This window comes from Heliangelus exortis, chromosome Z (assembly GCF_036169615.1).
Source record: "Heliangelus exortis chromosome Z, bHelExo1.hap1, whole genome shotgun sequence".
Classification (NCBI taxonomy): Eukaryota; Metazoa; Chordata; class Aves; order Apodiformes; family Trochilidae; genus Heliangelus; species Heliangelus exortis.
The window spans coordinates 58,573,454-58,594,148 of NC_092454.1; the positions used below are offsets into that span (position 1 = coordinate 58,573,454).

At 42.9% G+C, this 20,695-nt stretch overlaps 1 protein-coding gene across 6 annotated transcripts in view; it reads left to right on the forward strand.

Moving 5' to 3' along the window:
- Positions 1-2,130: 2,130 nt before the first annotated feature.
- The window catches only part of SEMA6A (semaphorin 6A), a 120,528-nt gene continuing 101,963 nt past the window's right edge, over positions 2,131-20,695 (forward strand). For 2 of the 6 annotated variants that reach the window (XM_071731138.1, XM_071731143.1), the window contains exon 1: positions 2,131-2,795. The gene's annotated coding sequence lies outside the window, so the exon portion shown is untranslated. Of the gene's footprint in view, positions 2,796-4,377; positions 4,586-20,695 lie in introns of those variants that run through there. The other 4 variants (XM_071731140.1, XM_071731141.1, XM_071731139.1 and 1 more) reach the window with 3 other exon arrangements.

Here is a 20,695-nt window from a genome sequence, read left to right on the forward strand (position 1 = left end):
TGTTTTATGACAGAGAACCTTTTTGTTTAATGAAGAAATTCAAGTGTTAAATAAACCATTCAGTATTGTAGAAATATTCGTTAAGTATCAGAAGCACACTGTAAGGGCTCAATCTAGATCTGCTTACAGTTAAAACCCACAACAAAGTCTGTGGAAGTTTTGAACACCTTAAAAAGTATGTAGTGGTTAAGCATAATGTAATGATTGACTGCCAACCTTCGGTATTTTCAAATGGGTACTTCCCACAAATCCTCACTGCTTTTAGTCTCTGTTCTCATTTCCTGACAGAGTAGTACCATGAGATGATGGGGGCCTCTTTGTGGAAATGGGGTTAGGGGTGTTGGCAAATCAAGGTACATTCATCTGGTTTACCCCCCTGACACACACTTGTGTACCCAGAAATTATCTGTACCAGTTCAGTTTCTCTAATTGCTTTCAGATCTAGGGTAAGTTTATTTCACTAAAATTTATCTGCTCTCAGTAATTATTCTATTTGGTGCAGAACTTGCTTCTGTTTTAGATTTTCAGGGAAAGAAATAAAATATATATTAAGTCTCAGTTCCTTAGGTTAGAAAATTACCCTAAATATACAGCTCAAACTGTCTGCACAGAAAGAATAAACTTTTCCTTGAAACAGATGAATGTTTTCCCTTGTAATCTAGCAATTAGAAATTGAATGAATGTGTGCTTAATTGTCGATCCAAAATCAAAGTCCTTTCATTATCTGAAAATAAAAGTCAGGAAAACGGCTGTCACGAAGAAGTAATAATATTAATTGTAATGCCACACTTCATGGCCTGACAGCAAATCCTCCAGTCTGTCCTTTCACTTAGATGAAAGAAGGGAAAAAAAAAAAAAGAAAAAAAAAAAAAAAGTATAAATCATGTTAAAGCAATTGCACATGTAAATGAATCCTCTGGAAATCAAATACCTTCACGCTGAAATAACTAGAGATTTTCCTCGCAGCGATACTCCGGAGAGATCTAGAGAGTGGAAATTACTGCTCAAACTCTTGAGGGACTGCTTGCCGCCACCAAAGAAACGTCCAGGCGGATTTCCAGCGCGCCAACTTAGGGCTATTTTGTCGAATTTATAGTAGTCCGCACCCGCAGCTCTCTGAGAGGTCAGCAGGGCACTAAGGGACGGACCCGAGTGGTCGGGTCGGACCCCACGGCGGCCGCGGCGGAGGACAGCGACGGAGCTCCGTTCGGCCGCGGTGGGGTCTGCGAGCCCGGCGGCCCCTTCGCGTTCTCGGGACCGCTGCCTCGGACCGCGGCGGAGCAGGGGGAAGGCGCTGGAGCCCGTGAGCGGCGGAGGGGCAGCGGACCCCCGCACAGCCCCCGCATCGTCCCGTGGCTGGGCCAGGGGATTACTGGCGGTGGGGGACCTCAGCGCAGGGCCGGGGAGAGGGTGATTAATGTATTAACGCTGCTCGCTCCTGCCCTGGCTGGATCGGCTCCGAGACAAGGATTAGCGCGGCGAGAGAGCATCGAGGCGGGATTCGGGAGGAGGAAAGCAGGAAAAAGAGAAAAGCGCCAGCCGACAGCTGCGGCCTCTGCTTTCCCCGGGGGGGGGGAGGGGAGGGAACAAGGGATGCGCCCGGGGTATACGGCTCGGCCCTGCTCCCTTTGCCAGGATGCAGCGTGCACGGGGCCCCACCGCCGCCCCGGGCCCCGTAGCCGCGCCTGCTGCCCACGGAGGACCCCCGCGTCCTTCAGGCCGCTGCAGGCGGCCGCCCGGCACCGTGCCCTCGCAGCTACAACGGGCGGTCCGGGCTACCCTGGCCGCACCCCCGGCTTCGCTCCCCCTCTGGGGGCGCGGAACGACTGGGAGGGCATGGAGGTGGCAGCAGTTCCCGGGGCGACGGGAGGGGTCCGGTGTGTCCCCTCCGCTTGCACCTGCTCGACACAAACCCGGTAATACTTCTACCGGCCCCGCGACGCCTGGGAGCCGTCAGCAGACGTTACACCTCCAGCCAAGAGCCCCGAACCGGGGAGCCGCCCCCACCCACACCAACAGGCGGTGGCTCAGGGACCCCTCCCCGCGCAGGCACCGCCCAGGGGGGCGGGGACACCGGGTACATGCCCCTCCCGTCGCGGCGGGGCGGGGCGGGTAGTAGGGCGCGCTTGTCCGCCCGCCCGCTGCGCTCCAGTCCGGGCTTTGTCTCCGCCTCCGCCGGCGGAGCCGCGTCCCAGGGGCCGGGGGGCGAGCGGCGGGCGCCGAGGGGAGGCAGCGGCAGCGGCCGGCAGGGCAGCAGCTCGCAGAGGCTTCCACCTCCTCTCCGCGCATAGTCCAATGCCCGGCAGACCGGGGCGAGGAGCGACTGCGCTTTCCTTCCGTGACACGGCGAGTGCCTCCAGCCTAGGAGTTTTTCTGAAGCAGCCGTCACAGCGGGAACACTTTTGGTAGAGAGGGAGCAGGAGGAGACCCCGAAATGACTTACCTTCCGAGGCGCGACTAAAGAGGACTTACTGGAGTGGAACCGTAGTGGAATTTGGGTCTGGAGAGGAGTTGCTATCGTTGGTTTTTTTGTTCGTTTTTTTTTTTCTTTCTTCTCCGTGTTCCCTCCCCTCTTCTCGCCCATCATTGGAAATGAACAAATTGCATCTGCAATTCAGAAAGTAGAAATACTAAATATTCCATCCCCCGGGAAGCACACATGTAGTAATGACAAAGGATTGCAAAGGAGAGAGTGGCTCCACTTTCCCAGAGAGATCCCCTTAAATGGATTACTAAATGGGACACTACATCAGCTAGTTCTGTCCTCTAGCTGCTTAGATACATGCACCGAAAAGGTACAGTACTCCGCCCGTCCGTATCCCTCTCTGCTGTTCGGGGTTGCTCGGAGGGGAAGGTGCTTGGGTCGCCTCGGCTGGCTCGGGAGGAGCGAGGATGGTTTAAGGCTGGCTGCTGCTTTCTGTCTCGACAGCGTTAGCATCGCCTAGTAGAAGTGTCGCCTGCAAGTGCACACGCTGCTGTTGCCACTTTCCAGGCATCTCGTGGTTCGCCTTTATTTTATTTTTCCTCTTTTGTTTTCTTTCCTTTTCTTTTTTTTTTTTTTTTTTTTTAAACACGAACTCCTCCCTCCCAAACTGCTAAACGTGTTAGCCTTCCGCCCTAGCCCCTTGCCATGGTTTACATGCGCGCTTCTGGGGCTCCTCTCCTCCCCAGCCCCGATCCCGCTCGCAACGGGCCGGCGGCTGAGCGACTGCGGGACGCAGCCGCCGGGGCCAGGACCGCTGCCCGCTGTCCCCAGGACCGCCGGGGGAGCGTGTGGGGCTGGGGGAGGGTTGTCTTTGTTACAGGGGCAGTGTGGGCGCTCCGTGCAGAGGCGTAACCCTGCGCTCTTCCCTGGGGGAGTAGTTGGGTTGCTGTTGATTTATTTAATTTTACTTTTTAAATTTTTTCTCAAGGCGGGGGGTTAATTTTTGGGCAAGGGGCCGGGAACCGAGTAAACTTCTTTCGCGGCGCTGCCGCAGGCTTTGTTCGCGATCGTGGGCTGGGGCCGCGGGCTCCCCTCCCCGCGGACAGCGGCTGCCTTCCCCTCCCCACCCCAGCCTCGGAGAAGGGGAGCTGTCGGCGGCCCTCCCGCAGTCCCAGGGAGAGGGATGGCTTTCGGGAAGGACTGCTCTCTGCCCCTTGCTGCTGGGCGCCTTTACCCCGCTGGCCGGTGGCGCTACCAGCCGCCCCTTCCCGGCTGGTGAGCGCGGGCAGGCAGGCTGGTCCCGGCGCCGAGCGCGGCGGAGACTGGACGGACCCCTCGGGGCGTCCCGGCGGGCGGGGAGCATCGCGAAGCAGCCCGACTCCTCTGCCTCCGCCCGCGCCCTACTCCCCTCTGCTCCCTCTGTCCCCGGGGCAGCCGGGCGAAGGGGCATCAAGGAGAAAGTTTTTCTAAGGGGGAGTAACAGGGCTGGCCGGCACAGAGGAGTTCCTGTTCGGCCGGCCCCCCAGTCGAGCTACGGACTGGTGTCGTGGCGCCCTGCACACACAGCCCCGCCGCCGTGCGGGGGCTCGGGGAGGCCGGGCGGGGGCATCTTCGTGCCGCTGATGCTTCGGTGGGGAAGGGTGATGCGGAGGGGACAGGATGCGGCCGGGGGTAAAGGATGCTGAGGAGGGGAGGGACTTCCCCTTACAGGCATACAGAGTCCCCGTGCACACCGGGTCAGGGAAGGCTCCCAGATGAGGGCAAGGTGCGTAGGCAACTGCGGCTCGGCAGGAGCGGGAACCCTTCCTCCCCTCCGGTCTGTGCTCCTGCAGGCGGTGACGGGCGGGAGGCGGCGGTGCAGGTCCCAGGGGGCCGGCTGAGGGTCAGCACCGCCCCATGCTCCGCCGCTGGGAAGGCGGCGAAAAGTTTGAGTCTTTTTTATCAAGCGTGGAGAAAGTACCTGCTTGCGAGGGCTCAGCCGCTCCGCCGCCCGTTCCTTACTTGCTGCCTGAGGGAGGCGTTTCCCGGGGGTGGCTCCGGCCGGCCGACGGGTGGGGGGCTGGCGGTGGTAGCGGGGCGGAGGCTGGAGCGCGGTCAGTCGCAGAGGAGATGCCCTTCTGCCCGCCGCCACCGCCTGCGTCCTGCCCGGCGCTTCCCAGGGTGAGTCGCAAGGTGGTAACTGCTGGGTTTTCCTAAGGCAAACGTCTCTGTCTTTTTCTAACCTTGACCGCTTGTTCGGAGGGAAATTTGTTCTCCTTTTCCTCTCCCAAGCTAATTACTGCTGTTGAAGTTTGTAAACACGCGTGTTTGTGCCAGCATCTGTGCAGCGCGGATTTCTAGCTGGTGTAGACAGAAAATTGTTTCATTAATAGAACGGCAAAAAAAATAAAGGCTTGCGTCAGATCTGTAATAAACTGTAAAAGACGCTAATTCCTGACTCTGCAAGGTGAATGCCTGATCTTCCTAAGGGGAACACACGCCTTGCAGGTGGTGTAATTAACGAAGAGCTGAATCTCCACAATGATTTTCTGTTACGGGGCTGCCTACAATGACTTACTATTTGACATAGATTCTGCTAACTTTCGCTTAGTATTATCCAACAGTGATATTAATTATTAATCTAACCTCAAAAATAGCAGCTAGAGGCTACTGATATACCCACTGTCTTTACAGGAATTAGTCCAGTGACAGGTCTTGGTTTGCATTCATTAGTCTAAGTGTCATACAGTGACCCATTCTCTTGCGAGTAATCTTTACTTGGCGGGTAAATCCTTTGGTATCAACGTGAGAAAGTCCAGCAGAGACAGTCTCTTCTAATCACAGAACTCGGATTTTTAGGAGTCTGTGGCATCAGACTGAGATTTATGCATCTGTAACCATGTTGAGGTTGTCCTTTGTCGTTTGTTTTCATACCCGAAAAGGAAAATGGTCTTGCTGATTTTTGGGTTAGTATCGTCTGGTTTTTGGTTTTGGCTTTTTGTTTTTTTTTTTTTTTTTTTTTTTGTGGTGGTGGTGGTCTTGTTTTATTTTGAGGGGGTTGGTGTTTTTTGTTTTGTTTTTTAGTGAGAGTAGTCTTTTGTTTCTTGAGGAAATTTGTGTCTGCTATAGCAAACCCCTTCATGTGACTGAAAGCAAGTTTCAGCTTCAGTGGGATTGGGAAGGTTTATCGCTCTTAAAAAGGTAGAATTGCCAAGGCATTTAGCTGTCCTGAGCATAATTTTATCAGAAAGGAATTTTTCAATAGTAAGTAATACCACAAAGTATACTCACAATATTTTGCTTTTCATGTAGTAGGAATAAAATACTTGAAGCATAGGTGAATACTTTCGGGGAAGATGAATCATAGGATCACACATGGCTTATGTACTCTCAGCCTACATGAAAGCTGTATATTCTTACTTAATGCCAAAACCAGCTGTATCAACTGAAATCACATTGCATGTACCAAAACATAATTGGGCACCAACATCTATGAGAAACACGACTAGCTAACATCTGTGGCTAGATAGTCCCCTCTCACTGTTTGTAAATAGAGGATCAGAATGATTGGAGTTTAAGCCTGAAGAAGGAGATAGGTTGGACTAAGGATAAGGGGTTGCCTTAATGGAATTTTGGGGGAAAAAAAAAAAAAAAAAAGAGATCAAATTAATGACCTGTGATAAATCCAGGCTAGAACTGTTTGCATGAAAAAGGAGGTAGGTGATTGTTAACTACCTTGTGCATGTTCTGTGAAGGGAAGGGGAAATCTGTCATCTTATTTTGAAGAGCCATACATAAATACACATGAAAGGGGTTTACAGCAGGGGAAACATAAAATGCTTTAGGATTAAATTGACCTGAGCTAATACATGCCTCCATCCAACTTGTTTGCAAGAACACATTGTTGCATTGCCCAAAAAATCTTTTGTGAACAGTACCTGATTCCCATACACTATGGAAGAGTGCTGAAAATGAGCAACTGGGTAAATTCTGGAAAATAACATTTAACACTCTTAAGGGCAGCATATGCTACAGAAAATTGAACCATACTAACCCAGAAGAATTCACTATCCTTATTTGATGTAGATGCTGCAGTATTTTACGTCCTACTATTCGTTTATTGAGATAAATCTTTAGTCCTTCCCAGTTTCATTAACCCGAGTAAGCTGTATTCACCAGTGAAGCTTCGCTTGCCTGCGTAGCTTTCTGAGAGGAAAGGCAATTGCCAAAATATTACTCAAATAAGGACTTCTTTTCACATTTAGGCACCAATCTGAAACTACTGTTGTGTGTTGGGAATCAATAATTGTTGAGGACGTGAAGCTACAGTACAAGTACATATGCTCTGGATACCTTCAGCATTGTCAGACCTAGATCTGAATGTTACAGATCAAGTCACGTCTGACAAATTGTGACATGCTTTATCTTACGGGGCAACAGAAAAATAAGAAGAATAAGCAATGCTTTTTACTGGTGACTATTTTAGCATTTTATGCCCATTAATTCTTTGTATCAGAATTACTCTGAGAGGGGTGAGGCACACAGAGATCATTTTGGCAGTAAGATGGTGTCAGTAGTAGCATGGGGTATGACTGCTGATCAACAGCATACAGCAACCATGAACTGTGTTCAAAGGCAGAAAAATGCATTAGGGGGGAAATCTGGGCCTGAGCCTGATATTTTTCTATAGGAATATTTTTGGGTTTGGCCGGTTGCACCAGTCTCCTGAGTGAAGAACAGCTTAGATGTGTGTAGAGTCTGTGAAGGTTGAAGTTCATTCCCCCACTTTCAAGTGCAAACCTGGCAGACCAGAATTTGCATGTCTGGGGTTTTTTTGTGTGTGTGTATGTATGTGTGCTGTCTTGTGAAGCAACTAAACCATTACCTGTGTCCATGGAAATAACTGAATGTTCATGTTTGAACAGTACTGAGGGATTTTTAAGTGTCCATCGTAAATGGTACTTGGGTTTTATGTCTTGACTGCAGCATGGCAAGTATGGTAGTGCAGCTCAGAGGCACTACTTAAAGATTTAAAGGGAAGAGTGCCACCTACCGTGTTGTAATTACATACATTGCATGCCCCGTGTGTCTTCTGGATTTTGCAAGCCGCTCTTTTGCCTTTTGTATTTTAACAGCTGGAACATGTGAAAGGATTCAAAATTCAATGTATGGGAACAGAGGGAGAGAAGAATAATAAAAGTAAAGTACCTGCAACATCAGGGTATTCTGGAAGCCTTAGGAGGGGTTCATTTAAAGACAGGCGTAGAGGCACTTGCAGTTTTCTCCTCAGACCGATAAAGACTGCGGCAGTGGACTCTTAGTGGGGCCAGTGGAAATAGGGAAGGGGTTGAGAGATCTATGCCTCCACCCATAAAATAATCATATTTTCACTTTTCATCCACTAGACTAACATAAATGAGGCTGCTAGAGTTACCCACTCTGAAATCTAAAGTTTAGCTCCAGTTATAATTTAATAAAAAAATGAACTACCCATCAGTAGAAGAAAATGAGAAAAAAACATCATGAATTTTCCTGTAATTCACTGCAAAACCTCTTGAAGACTTTCCCAGTCTTGTAGTTGTTTATCAGCCAAAAGGAGGGGTGTAGTATGCTCTGTGTAAATACAGTCATTTTTGTATGAAAGGAATTTTTCCCCAGGCCCCAAAGTGTTTCTTTAGTAGCTGAAATGGAGATGTAAAATGAAGTAGATAAACCAGCTATGAACAGACCAGCCAGTTGCTGTATGTCTGGAGTGAAGACATATGGTAACTCACTACATTCCGTGACGACCTTTCCTTCAAAAGTATTGTTAGTTATAGGCATTTCTATATGGAGTATTTATACTAGACTCTTGAAATTCACATATCTGGTACTACCCCATACCATTTTTTTTGTTTGTTTTTGGTTTTTGTTTTTTGTTTCTTTTTTAGCTACTGACAAAACTGCTGCTGAAAAGCTTTCAACAGAAATTCAATTTACAACATCCATACAATGTTGGTGTTAGGGTTTCTGGGGCAGCTGGACAGCATTGCAGCATGTCTTGTGACATGGCAGCATATGTGCTGTCTCAGTGTGGGCAGCATTTGGCTCCTTCTCTCTTACTCTCCCCAGGTAAAGCCATGCCTTGACTGTCCATATCTTTGTGTGATATGGGAAAAAAAGGTCCTATGCTTTTAAGGTCTCTGTAGCCAGTTGCCTTCGGTGAAAACTTAATGTTTATGAAAGAGGAATGAAATAAAGAATATTTTTATTTTGCACTTTCACCTTAGTCTGAGACCATCTAGTGGATGAGGATCATAATATTAGCATTTTTACTGGAGGTAATAGCAGAAGTTTGATTACGTGCTTTAAAAATGGTATTCCTAACCTTCATCACTTTTGAAATGACCCTGACTGATTCACATTAGGGTCTTCTAATAATGAAAATGTGTAGAGTATATAATAAGATATGGTCAAGTGTTCCAGTTCAGTGGTTGGAAAAAGAACTCTCCTATAGGAATCCCCTAACACAATGGGAAAAACTGTGTCCAAATGTATTCTTGAGTGCAGCAAACATTACTTTTACTTTCTTATATTATTGTGCTCAGCTTAACTCAGATTTTCTATATATTGAGTATTCTGATGTATGGCTTTGATAGTCATATGGGAAATTTGCTATGTTGGTTCCTTCATCATTGTTCATGAACATTTATTTGTTACTTGCACTCGAGGCAGCCATTCATTGAAGTGTTAATGAGAATTTGAACAGTTTATAGTTCTACAGAATATTTTTCCTCAGAAAAAAATTGCTGTTTTGTTGATGCCTTTTGAAATCTACTTTTTATTTGTAGATTGAGATTAATTCTATGCTAATTTATCCTGCATTCCTGAATTATGGCCTAGCTAGGCACTGTCGCTGGGATCTTCATCTATTAATCATGGAAGCTGCTTTCTTATTCGGTTGCCATAGTTTCAGTGCCTCAGATAATGTTGGGGTGCCTTGGGAAAGGCTTGAGATACACTCGGACTTGCAAGCCTTGCAGTTATTTTGGCAGTAGTAGAGCTCTGAAGGAGTGGGGAACAGCATCCAATATTATTCAGAGTTGGATTAAAAAAGGAAACTTCTGGATATGTCTCTCTGGACCTTGTTATGTGAACGTCCAGCTGATATTTATTCCCAAGATTTGCTTTTTGTTTTGTCTTTCTGGTAAAATTGTATACTTCAGAGACAAATGGCTACCTTTACCCCTTACAAGAGCAAGAAAGGCTTTTCATTAGTTCTGCTGATAAATGGTTCAGTAAATTAGGGCATTTAGGGTTCTCTAAGCAATCCAGGTAATTTGTTTTACATTCTCTTTTAACCTCGCTACGTACAGCATGACATCATGTTTGAGACTGAGTTAATGTTTATTGTTACCATAGATTTAATAAAATGACAATAGGTATCCTTTTGTTAGCTGAAGAACAGCTTGAAATACAAAGTAGAAAAGGAGAAGTAAACTTTTTTATTTTCCAGAAAATACTGCTTTTTCATCACTGTGCTGATATGGTATTTTTTTAATAATGTTTCAATATCTGTTCATAAATTCAGCATTAAAACATGCACTCTTCAGAAATGTGGAGGTGTGAGTAGTCAGAAATAGCTTTTTTGGCAAATGAGAAAAATGGTAAAGTAGTAAATAGGTCTAACAGGAAAGCAGCTGGAAGACTGACTTGTCAATGCAGGTCTGAACAATAATTGTTTTGCCAGCTATGTGTATCTTAAAATAATGTACAAATATCATTCACTAAGAAAAATATGGTGTCTGTTTCTTTCGTCATTGAGAAAAAATTTCCATCATTTCATTATAGCAGATATTTAAATCCTGTTTCTTTTGCACTTTACAATGTCACCAGAATCAAGTGACTTCCTTGTAGTTCTAATAAAGCAATTTAGTTCTTGCACACATAAGCTTGATACATATCTTTTGTTCACAAAAAGAACCGTCTTTGAATATTCGCATCAAGCAAAATATCATGTTAAAGGCAGTTAAGTTTGGATTTCAAAATTCATTTATAACTAAAAGTAATTGGAAAATTAGCCATTTTGTAAATTTTCAGAATGTTAGGTTGCATTCAAATATGAGTTTTAAAGCTCCAGCTTGGGACTTGACTACTGCATCTTGTCATTTCTTCAAGTGAGACCAACAAGCAGATTGAGATCACATGCATGTTACTTATAATCCACCTTCAGGAGACTTCCCAACAGAACAAATTGAAGTCCAGAAAATTCATACAAATTTTAAACCTTACAAAGTTTTATTTGTGAGTAGGTATACAGAAAATTTGTATTCGTAATTTTATACTCTTACAGTTTATGGATGTTGCTATTTTATTATCTCGTTTTGTCATACTGTGTTGTATATGGATATTTTACATGAAATTAATCTCAGCCTTTACCCTTTTAAACTCCTAGTATGTACCTAACAGACTGACCATGATAGAACTGCCTTTGGAAGGAAGGATGTGATTGCATAAGAAAATTGTTACAGTGGAATATATCTTAGGTCAAAAACTGTAGAGGTGCAAACTCAGTTGGGTTTTTCTTCTCAGAATTTACTGTATTCTGTTTAGTTTCAGGTTAGGTACAGAATCACTTCGTATATAAATTTATTTAAGCAGTTCTGTAAGGTTCATTTTTATTTCCTTTAACATTATGAATGTGGTGGTTATTATTTTACCTCTAAGGTACAGAGAAGTGAGTGGTAAGTGATTGTGTAGTCAGTATAGAGGCCCTGTCATGTTCCTGTTGGAAAGTAAAGAATTGTTCTGCCAAACACCTCAGCAACATTTATAGTTCAGTATATTTCTTTGAGTTTATTTCTAGTTGGACATTAGAGTTCTCCTGCATCTTCAAACAGCTGAATTTTACCATCAAATATCTCACCAAGGAAATGAAACAATAATTTCTGGGAAAGTGATTGTTATATTTATGTCCTTACAGCAACATTACAGAGTTTTCTCTGCAAATCTGACACACATTGAATAGCATTTTACTGCCTGAATATTCCTGGAAGGCTAAAACTTGGCTTGGGATGCAGGCTTGCCAAGGGACCTGTGAGAGAGGGAGGTTGTTTCCTGTTCAGTCACAGAACTCACCGGTGCCTCCAGCCAGTCCCTGTGTGTGGGCAGATCACACCCCTGCCCTCTGGTCCATGGAACAAGTGGGTGAGGAAAAGGGATGGGAGTGGGTCCAGAGCCCTGACCTGTTCTGAGTGTGCATGGGAAATGCTGTGGCTGCAATTGATGTGGGCCAGGAGGATACTACAGCATCCTGTCCCAAGATACCAGGGGAAAAAGACAGGATGCCTTTGTGCTGTCTGGAGCCCCTTTTCCCCTGCTTGCCCAGGGTATAGCTTGGTGTCTGCCTCCTGATGGCAAAGGAAAGGTTGAGTCATAGGATTATTTGTCTTGAGTAGTATTAAGTTCCATGAGCCTGGCTAAAAGCAGACTGGTATTTGATTCAAAATAGGTTTTTTATTATATAGAGAGGGTCGCAGCCTGTGGAGCTGCAATCTTGAACGTCAGGTCATAGTCTTTATAGTACTAGCTTTTCATCATAGCCCTCTAATGAAAAAGGGTATCAAGCATTAAGATCAAGTTCTGAATTAATTTTTCCGAGGGAACAGAATTTGGTACTGTGTGTGTAAACTTGTGATAGCATTCAACCTCTTCCATTTCTGAATGATTTGTAGTTATTATTTACAAATGCACAGCTTTTGAAATGAGAGCTTACTGATCCTAATCAGATTAATTAGAAATGACCACAAATTGATTTTTTTTAATTTGCTGTAGTCTGTTATAGGAAGGTAATTATGTAATGTATTTTTTAGGAACTGTGTCCATGCATTCACGCTTCCTTTTCTAGAAATATAATGTGCCATATTTTTTGTGTTCTTGGAAAAGGAATTCAAGAGAAGAGTCTTTTCAGGTTTTGTGAAGGGGTGAGAAGGCTAACTTTCTAAAGGTTCTTCGGGTTGCTCTTTTTCTCACCCAGAAAACTTATTCTTGAATTTGAATAGGATTTTGTTTTTCTTTAAAAAGAAATCAAGAACCGAATCCTTAAAGAGCTGCTGTGGGAAGAGGAAAGATTTTTGCATGAGCTACTACACTTTTTCATTATTATCTGCAAGGTGTTTCCTTTTAATTCTGTTGTAGGGAAGTTCAGCGTGTTCAGATACACTGATTAATTCCGTCATGAGACGCATATGTTGTAGGGTGGTGTCGTCTTTTTTGCTTTATCCTGTTCTAAGCATAAGACCTAGAGATACTGCCAGAACACTTCCTTTCCCAAGATAAGAAAAAAAAAAAATAAAATCCTGCTCTTGCTCAACAACACGCATAGTCCAAAAGGCAAATTCAGTTAACCTAGAGCTAATAGCCTGAAGGTGTGAAATGAAGGCTGATGATTGAGTGGCTGACTGAGACAATAATGTACACATGTGTTAAAGTACCTGTCAGAGGAGGAATCTGGAAAATAAGAGGCCAAGTGTGGAACAAAGTTAAGTTCTTGGTCACATGAATTCTAACTTCTTTCCATGCACCATTTACATTTTTTGACTTACTGGTTTTTGTGTTCATCTGTGTTTATGTCATAAGCTCTCTTGTGTACCTGAGATCCTGGAGGTAACATCATTTGCAAAGAAAACCAAAGTGGTATCCAACTCAAGTGTTGTAACTGAGAGGCAGTTCATACAGACCCTTTCTGGCAACAAGTTGGTGCAACTAAATGCTGATGATGTGCTGCAGGAGGGTGGAAAATACATACTGTATAATGACTGCTAATGTTGGAGAAGGGGTCTGTATGAATGCTTTCATTCATTTACCTTGAATAGCAAATCAGTTCTTTAGACATTTTTTTTTTTTTTTTTTTTTGCCCTGCCATAAAGAGTCAGTAATTGGTCCTAGTTTGGAACAGATGAAAGAATTAATTGTTGTCACAGTCAAAGAATTTAAAAGAACTTTTCAAAACTCAGAGCACCTACACAGATGTTTACACCACTGTTTTTTTAGATTGACTAATCCTGACCTCATTTGTGCCAGACTCCCAAGATCTGAGTATCTGGATTTCCAGCTGTAAACCTCTATTCAAACAAGTCATCTTACTTTACATGTATATGTCATCAGAACCAATTACCTTGCTCATGCAGATACATGCAGGGAAACTGGGCCAAGGGCAAAAATACAAGTTAGCAGGATCTAACTTCTGATCTGTCAGCATCAAGCAGAAAAATGAGGGCACAGTTTTGCTTTAGGTTGCATGTCCATATTCCTTTCACCAGGCATGGGATTTGTCTAGAAAAGCTAGTCTCAGACGTGTTCATATTGGTGTCATAAACTCTGCTCTCTTCAGTGGAAGTTGTTAATTACTGAAATACAAATTTTTTGGAGGAAATTAACTCCTGAGCAAATTAATATGAAAACAATCAAGAAGGCATTGTACTGTAATTGCATTGGTACATTGACTTGATGATTTAGCTTCAAAGAGTCTAGGAAATTTTTCAACAGTAAAGCAGCAGAGAACATGTTAGTAGGGGGGCTGGAGTGCTATTTCGCAGCTGCACTGCCTACTTGTAGACAACCATCATATGACAGCCTGCTCTAGCAACTAAGAAACACAGAGTTGTGTAAGAGTGAAGGCAATGCTTTTACTAAAATACATTTGTGGAGGAGAGCCTTAAAGATGTCAACGAATGGAATTTACTGAGAGAATCCATTGTATTCTCAGTATATTGTATGTCAAAGCCTAGAAGGGGCAAATAACTTTTCTTACCATTGTATAGCAGCCTTTGAAACTGGTACAGGTTTCAAGAGAAAAAGACTTCACCTTTTCAAACAGTTTCTAAGCGCAGGGTGTACACTGTCTAGAAAAACCAAAGAAGAGCTTGGTCACATATTTTTATGGTGAAAGTAAGAAGGGCACCTCTTCCTAAGTTTTGTGGAAGCCTGTTTAGCAGGGCTTCTTTACAGTGTGAAACCTTACAGAAAAATCAGCTGTGCTTTTTTCCTTTGCATGTAGCCTGCCCTCTTGTGTTTCAGAGTCTCAATGCAGAAGCTTCAGCCACCCAGATGATAACTGCAATAGTGAAAAACATGGAACAAAACCAGGAAGTGATGGACACAAGCCATGCTCTTCGAAGGCACTGATTTTGGTGCATGTGTTGTCTGCTGTTTGCAGTGTAAGAAGCAATATATATTTTCAACTTTCTTATGCAGAGACAGTAAAAAGTGGGTTAGCCAAACCGATGTGCAGGAAAGCTCTAGGAGTGAATTTACAGTGATGGGTAAAGGCCGTAATGCATATGATTAAAGTGAGACATGCTGCCTACACAAGGAATTGCTAACAAGATTCTTTCACAGCTTTCATGTCTAAGCCCTGCTTTTACAGAAAATAAATTCATGTTTAGTTTTACTGTTTTGCTCATCCCTTCAGGATAGATAAGACAACTATTCGAGTGCAACCAGTTGAACGCAATATAATTTGTATTGAATAGAAACTGCCTGTTGCATGTTGGCAAAACAGTGTCCCAGGCTAACATGCCCTTGGTCTGTCTTGAGCTCTTATTCTCTTGCTGCTTAGTTCTTTAATACTCATAATACTTATAGGGAAGGGAAGGTAAAAACACAGATTAAGTTAAGGAGTTAGCGCAAATTAGTTGGATATTTTAGAGAAACAGAAAAACAGAAAGAAATTTCATATCTTTTAAACATTTTTTTCTCCTGTTCAAATAAGAGAGTAGAAATGGCATCAAGCTATTAAATAATTTCTGGCGGTAGTTCTAGCATTTGCCTTGCTCATATGAAGTATGTTTTCTGTAACTCAAGAGTATTTAAATACTTTCTTATGTTTAAAGAACTTCCAGAATTTAGAAATATATGATGTTTTTTAAAGATGCACAAAAAACAGACTGCAGCAGCTCTGTGTTGTTCCAGTGTTTAGAAGAAAAAAAAATTAGTAATTCAAGTAATCCTTTATATTAAAAGTGTCTTAAAAATCAGCTAGAAATGGGTTCGACCCACAAGTCTAAGGCCGTTTTCATTTTTCCAACCAGGTTTTTTTTAACTTCTTGAAATCATGTGCATTTGGATTTGGATTTTGCCTTCAGTTATTGCCATGTAAACTCGATGCTTATTTTAAACCATTTAATTTATATCGTGCTTGAGAAACATCATCTTTCATCCTTCATTTTCATGGATGTGGAACAGATAAAATGTGGATTTTGGAAATGGTTTTTAGCCGTCTAAGAGTTACTTTTGCATTTAGGACTTAAGCCCAGGTGATTTTGACAAAAAGAACTTGCCAGGCTTAGCATGGTGGATCTTTTTTTGTTTGTTTGGGTTTTTTTTTTTGTTCTTATTTTGTTTGTCTATGGAATAAACAAATAATATTTTGTTATCTATGGAAAGAGTTTTATATGTTTTGAAGTGACACTGCTTCCATTCCTGCTGCTCTCTTGATATCCACAGAGGCTAAGAAATCAGCAGAAGGACACAGCTGTCAGATCAAGATGCTTATGCTCACATGCTGATTTTGGGTCTCCTGACTTAATTTAAATTTAGCTTTAAATTTGTGCTTCCCTTGAATACGTTTTGTCAGGCTACAGTGGACTCCCCCCTGGAGAAGACCTCTCTGAAAAGGTGGTGTTTTTATTTGCATCCTGCAATTGCTTTATGGACAGATGCTTGTTTCTGACTCCAGTCCACAACTTTGCCCTCTGTTTAATCCACACTTCACTCTTGGATCTGTAAGCCTGCAGGTGATTTTGGGCAAAGCCTTGCACAGAAAGCTGCTGTCAAGCAGCTAGCATTGTGCATAGAAGAAAGGCAGTATGCTCACAAATAAAGCCCTCAGTACTTCATTCTTACCTGATCAGGGCTTATTATTTGAAAAAAAAAAAAAAAAAAAAAAAAAAAAAGCATGCTTGACCTGTTAAAATGTGTCATGGCTAAAATGTCTACAGCCTTAGAACAGAAACAACTTAAATGCATGTATAAATAAATCAGATGTTCCAAAAGAATTATGAAAGACTACTTCTCTTCCTTGTTCTGTTGCACTGGAAATTCATCTGCAAATAATGATGTTTCCTGACTGCTTCTTTCACACCTGTTACATGCTGACAGACCAGACTTTTCATACCAGACATTTGCTTATTTTGATTTCTGCTTTCTGCAAGGTAGCAGCTTCAGGTTTGGAGATGTTAAGACTGGAAGCTTCCAGTTCTCAGTGCACATCACAGGCTCAAAATGATAGATCTTTGAGGTTGGAAAAGATTGTTAAGTCCAACCATAACCCAACTACCACAAGCACTAAACCATATCTAAATGCTTCTTGAACACCTCCAGGGAGGTGACTCTACCACAGTAGCCTGGAAAACATGGAAGTTGTATGTTGGATACAGCTCTGGGTTTTCAGTGCAGCCAACTCAACGTGTGAAGAGTTGGAGAATTATGTTGTAGGACCAAGTCATTCTGCTTAGTGTGGTGCCTCAGCAGCTCAGTTCTCCCAGATTCAAATAAGGAGAGCTGGTTTCTGAGGCTCTGTGGTGAAAGCAGTTAGTATGAAACAGAGGTACCACTGAGTAACAAGGCGGCTCATACTAACTTGAGAGATTATCTTTTTAAGAAATAGGGTAACTCAAAAAAATACTATGTTATGCTCTCATGATGTAAACCTTTGATCTAGGAAAATGGGAGCTGTTTACATTGACATAAACAGGTATGAAAGTAAGACACTGTCTTTGGCCATGGCATTGTATTTGAAAACACTTGGATGTCTAGAAGTCATGCTGTCATTCTCTGCTTTAAACTCCATAGAGACTTAATGTTAGTGTGAGATACAGAAAGATGAAACAGGTTTCTGGAACCTCTAAGGCTAAATGGAAAATTAAGGACAAGATATCTCACTTAAATGCAGGAAATATCCTTACTTTTTATCAGTTTAAATGAAAACCTCTTCTTGAACCAAGTACTTCATACCTAATGCACATTTTCAGTATTAACTCAGCAGGCAGAAGATGGGAAGCTGTGTTATCCTGCTGAAGGATACACTGGAGGAGAATAAGTAATAGAGAATTTATCTACTTCAATATTTGTGGTGTCTTTGAACTGTTAATAATGTTTGGAAAAGTTTGTATGTCAGGTTAATGCATGCTCTGTGAGCTTATGAGAGATATTGCAAGAAAGCCATAAATAATTGGCAGGGTTTTTCGCCCATAGCAAAACCACTAATGTAACCTGTTTGGGGTTTTTTTGTTGTTGTTTTTTTTTTTTTTTTAAATGAAGCTCCACTCAAAATACTTTAATGAAGAGAAAGATGTTTTTGATAGGTGTTCTCCAGTTAATTAAGTTGAAGTTAAATTTATGGAGGCTTATCAGTGCTTTTGGTATGTGTAATTGCTCAAAAACATTATCTTTGAAAAGATAACGTCATGACTAAGTCAACATGAAACCCATAATCCTTGATACAATTATGAGTCAGTACAGCTGTGGTGCCACACTGCTCTGTTTGAATCGCAACTATCTCCACAAGTGGTGGGACAAGCACATATATATAGGTAGAGTAACTTTTAAGGAAAAAATGGGTAAAAGGAGCAAGACAAGTATCTGTAAAGTTTAGGAGTGAAAGATGTCTAGAAACAGAGGGATTAAGGGAGTAGCTGTAGATACATATCCATATTGGTACAATGGGCTGATGAAAGTGCAGGGAAGGGCAGGATGGTGGTGCTGTCTCTACCTTTCAAACCAGAAATATTCCTCAGAACAATGCCTTTCTGATGAGCTGTAACCATCTAAAGTATTTAGGAAGTCTGAAGTGGAAAAAAAAGATGGCACAAGAGAGATGTGAGCGACATAATTTTTCTCTCTCTTATTTCTTTACCCTTCATACAGAATTTGGTAGGCAGGGGGAGAATAAAAGCCTAGATGGGATTCTTCTCTGACCCACCCCTGCTTCCTTGCCGCTGGGAATTCTCATGAGACTCACAAACTATTGTTTGAGAAAAAGTGATTTGAGTGATTGGCCTGGAAAGGTGTTTTTTTCTGTGGTGAAGACTGACATGTAGCAGTGCAGAGGGAAGGGGCACAGAAACAGAGTAAGCAGTTTTGTCATAATAAATCTTGGGCAAAGTGATGGTGGGAAGCTTTGCAGTATGTGCTTTCTGAGGAAGCTACTCGTGGGTTTTATGATCTCCTTGCTGCCAGGTCATCAGCAAATTTATGTGTTTGCCAGCCATGAGGGAAGGGCATTGGCATTACCCTTAGCAGCTGGCTTGTCAGCTGGCTGAAACAAGTTCATGTTTTTTGGCCAGTTTCCATTGAACTAGTAAAACTTCCTTTAAAAAAAAAATCCCTGCACCTGGCACTGTTTAGGAAAATTGTTGGTAGCCTCAGCAGGGAAGCAAAAGCCTAGCTCAACACAGAGGTTCAAATCCCCAAGAGCTAGAGTTTGATAAATCATACCTTCTATAAAAAAGGCATCCTGTGTTTTTAAAGAGTTTTTTTGTGTATGGGGCAGGAAAAGGCAGAAGCTGGTGGCTCTGGAGAAGGCACCCAGCTGGACCCAGAACTCTTGATGACAGGATGGGTCTTTGTGCAAGCAGTAGGTATAGGGTTGGTCTTTGTAGTAGAGTGAGTGTCCACTATCATTTAAGGTGTGAGTGTCACCCTCTGGCTGTAACTACTGATGTGCCAGGAGGAACGTGAAGTTCAAAGCCTCTATTCAAGCTTGTGACCTGTGTGTCTGCAAGCAACCAGAGTGCGCCAAGAGTGCAGCATGCAGGCCAGCTGGGGAGTACCAGGAGGCAGGGCAGTATGTGTGGCGGCTCTGCCTGCGTCGTGATGAACGTGAGCAATCTGGTGTTTGTCACAGGTCTTAAAATTAAAACCAAGTGTAAATAAAGAACCCTGCTGTGAGCAAGCAGGATTTTTATAGTGGTTTCCAGGAATGAAATCAAATCTAAGCTGCAAGGGAAATATTCTCTGCCATATTCCAAGTTTGTGTACAGAACTTTTCAAATAAAAGCTCTGTAAAAATGATTTAATTCTGCTGTGATTATGAACTTTTGCAAACATGCTGCTTCATGTTATTCTCTGAAAGAAATTTGATTAGTAACAGCTGTGATTCCTCAACCCCCCCAATTCCATTTTCTCAATAGAAAAGAGTTAAAGAAATCCTCAAATTATTGTCAATGAAGATTTTATTTGTACTTTAAGCTGAAAAGTGCTTGATAACATCCCAGTAATTAGGCAAACATGTTCCTGCTTGGAGGGGCTGCAATGAGCTGCCTTAGTTCAGATAAACAATCTTTTCTGTTCCTGGGGCATTCCTTGTGAGCATTAGTTCCTGCATGCTGAACAAGTACTAAGATCTAAGTTATAAATGGTGCTGCTCAGTGACAGGCTGTTTGAACCCAGAAGCAGGCTACCGTGGGTGCATTGTGAATTAATTTCCCCACCTCACACAGACTAGACACATACACTCACTCCCTCTCACACACACATTTATCACGTATGTTTTCTGATGGTAGCATTTGTTTACCACCCTTGCCTGTGTTGGTTTGTTTGCAGTGCCATGCTCTGTGGGACAAGGCACTGTTTGGATGCTGAGGACATGGGTTGTCTTTCCCACCCGCTCCTTGCTTATGCAGATAAAGTGCTTGGTTGACAGAGCAAGGACATGCTCTGCCGATTGTGCTCTCCACTGTTGAACCCAATGTTTGGTTTCCCCCAGATATGTCAAATTCCACTTTATAGCACAGTGTTCTGCTGAGTTTTGCCTTCACTGGGGGGATGGATTTCCTTGTTCCCAGTTCTGCCATACACAGCTGTTGCTGCCAGCTCTGCACAGCTTTATATGTGACTACATCCTACTTTTCCATGGTCCTTGATGTGAGCAAGAGCTGCAGGCACACTCTTCTACACAGCTCTGCTAATGAGCTTGTCTGCTAATTAAATAGAAAGATGAAGTCCATGTCTTTGATATTTATTCTCAGCGTGGCCCTTTTGACTTATTTAGAGCTCCAGGGTGGTCTTGAAGGAAGAAATTTGGTAAGCAATTGCTGAGTTTGCATTACACTTTATCATCTTTACAACAAAGTTTGTAAAACTTTGTTTTGTTCCTTCTAAGACAGATAATGCAATATAATTTTTAAAAAGTAACTTAACCACATGATACTTGCAATTTAGAAGCAAAAAAAAAAGCCAGATGGGCCAGTCCTTTTGAAATTTATTAACTTTTCTGTATGTGCCATAGGTATTCAGTGACATCCATGATGT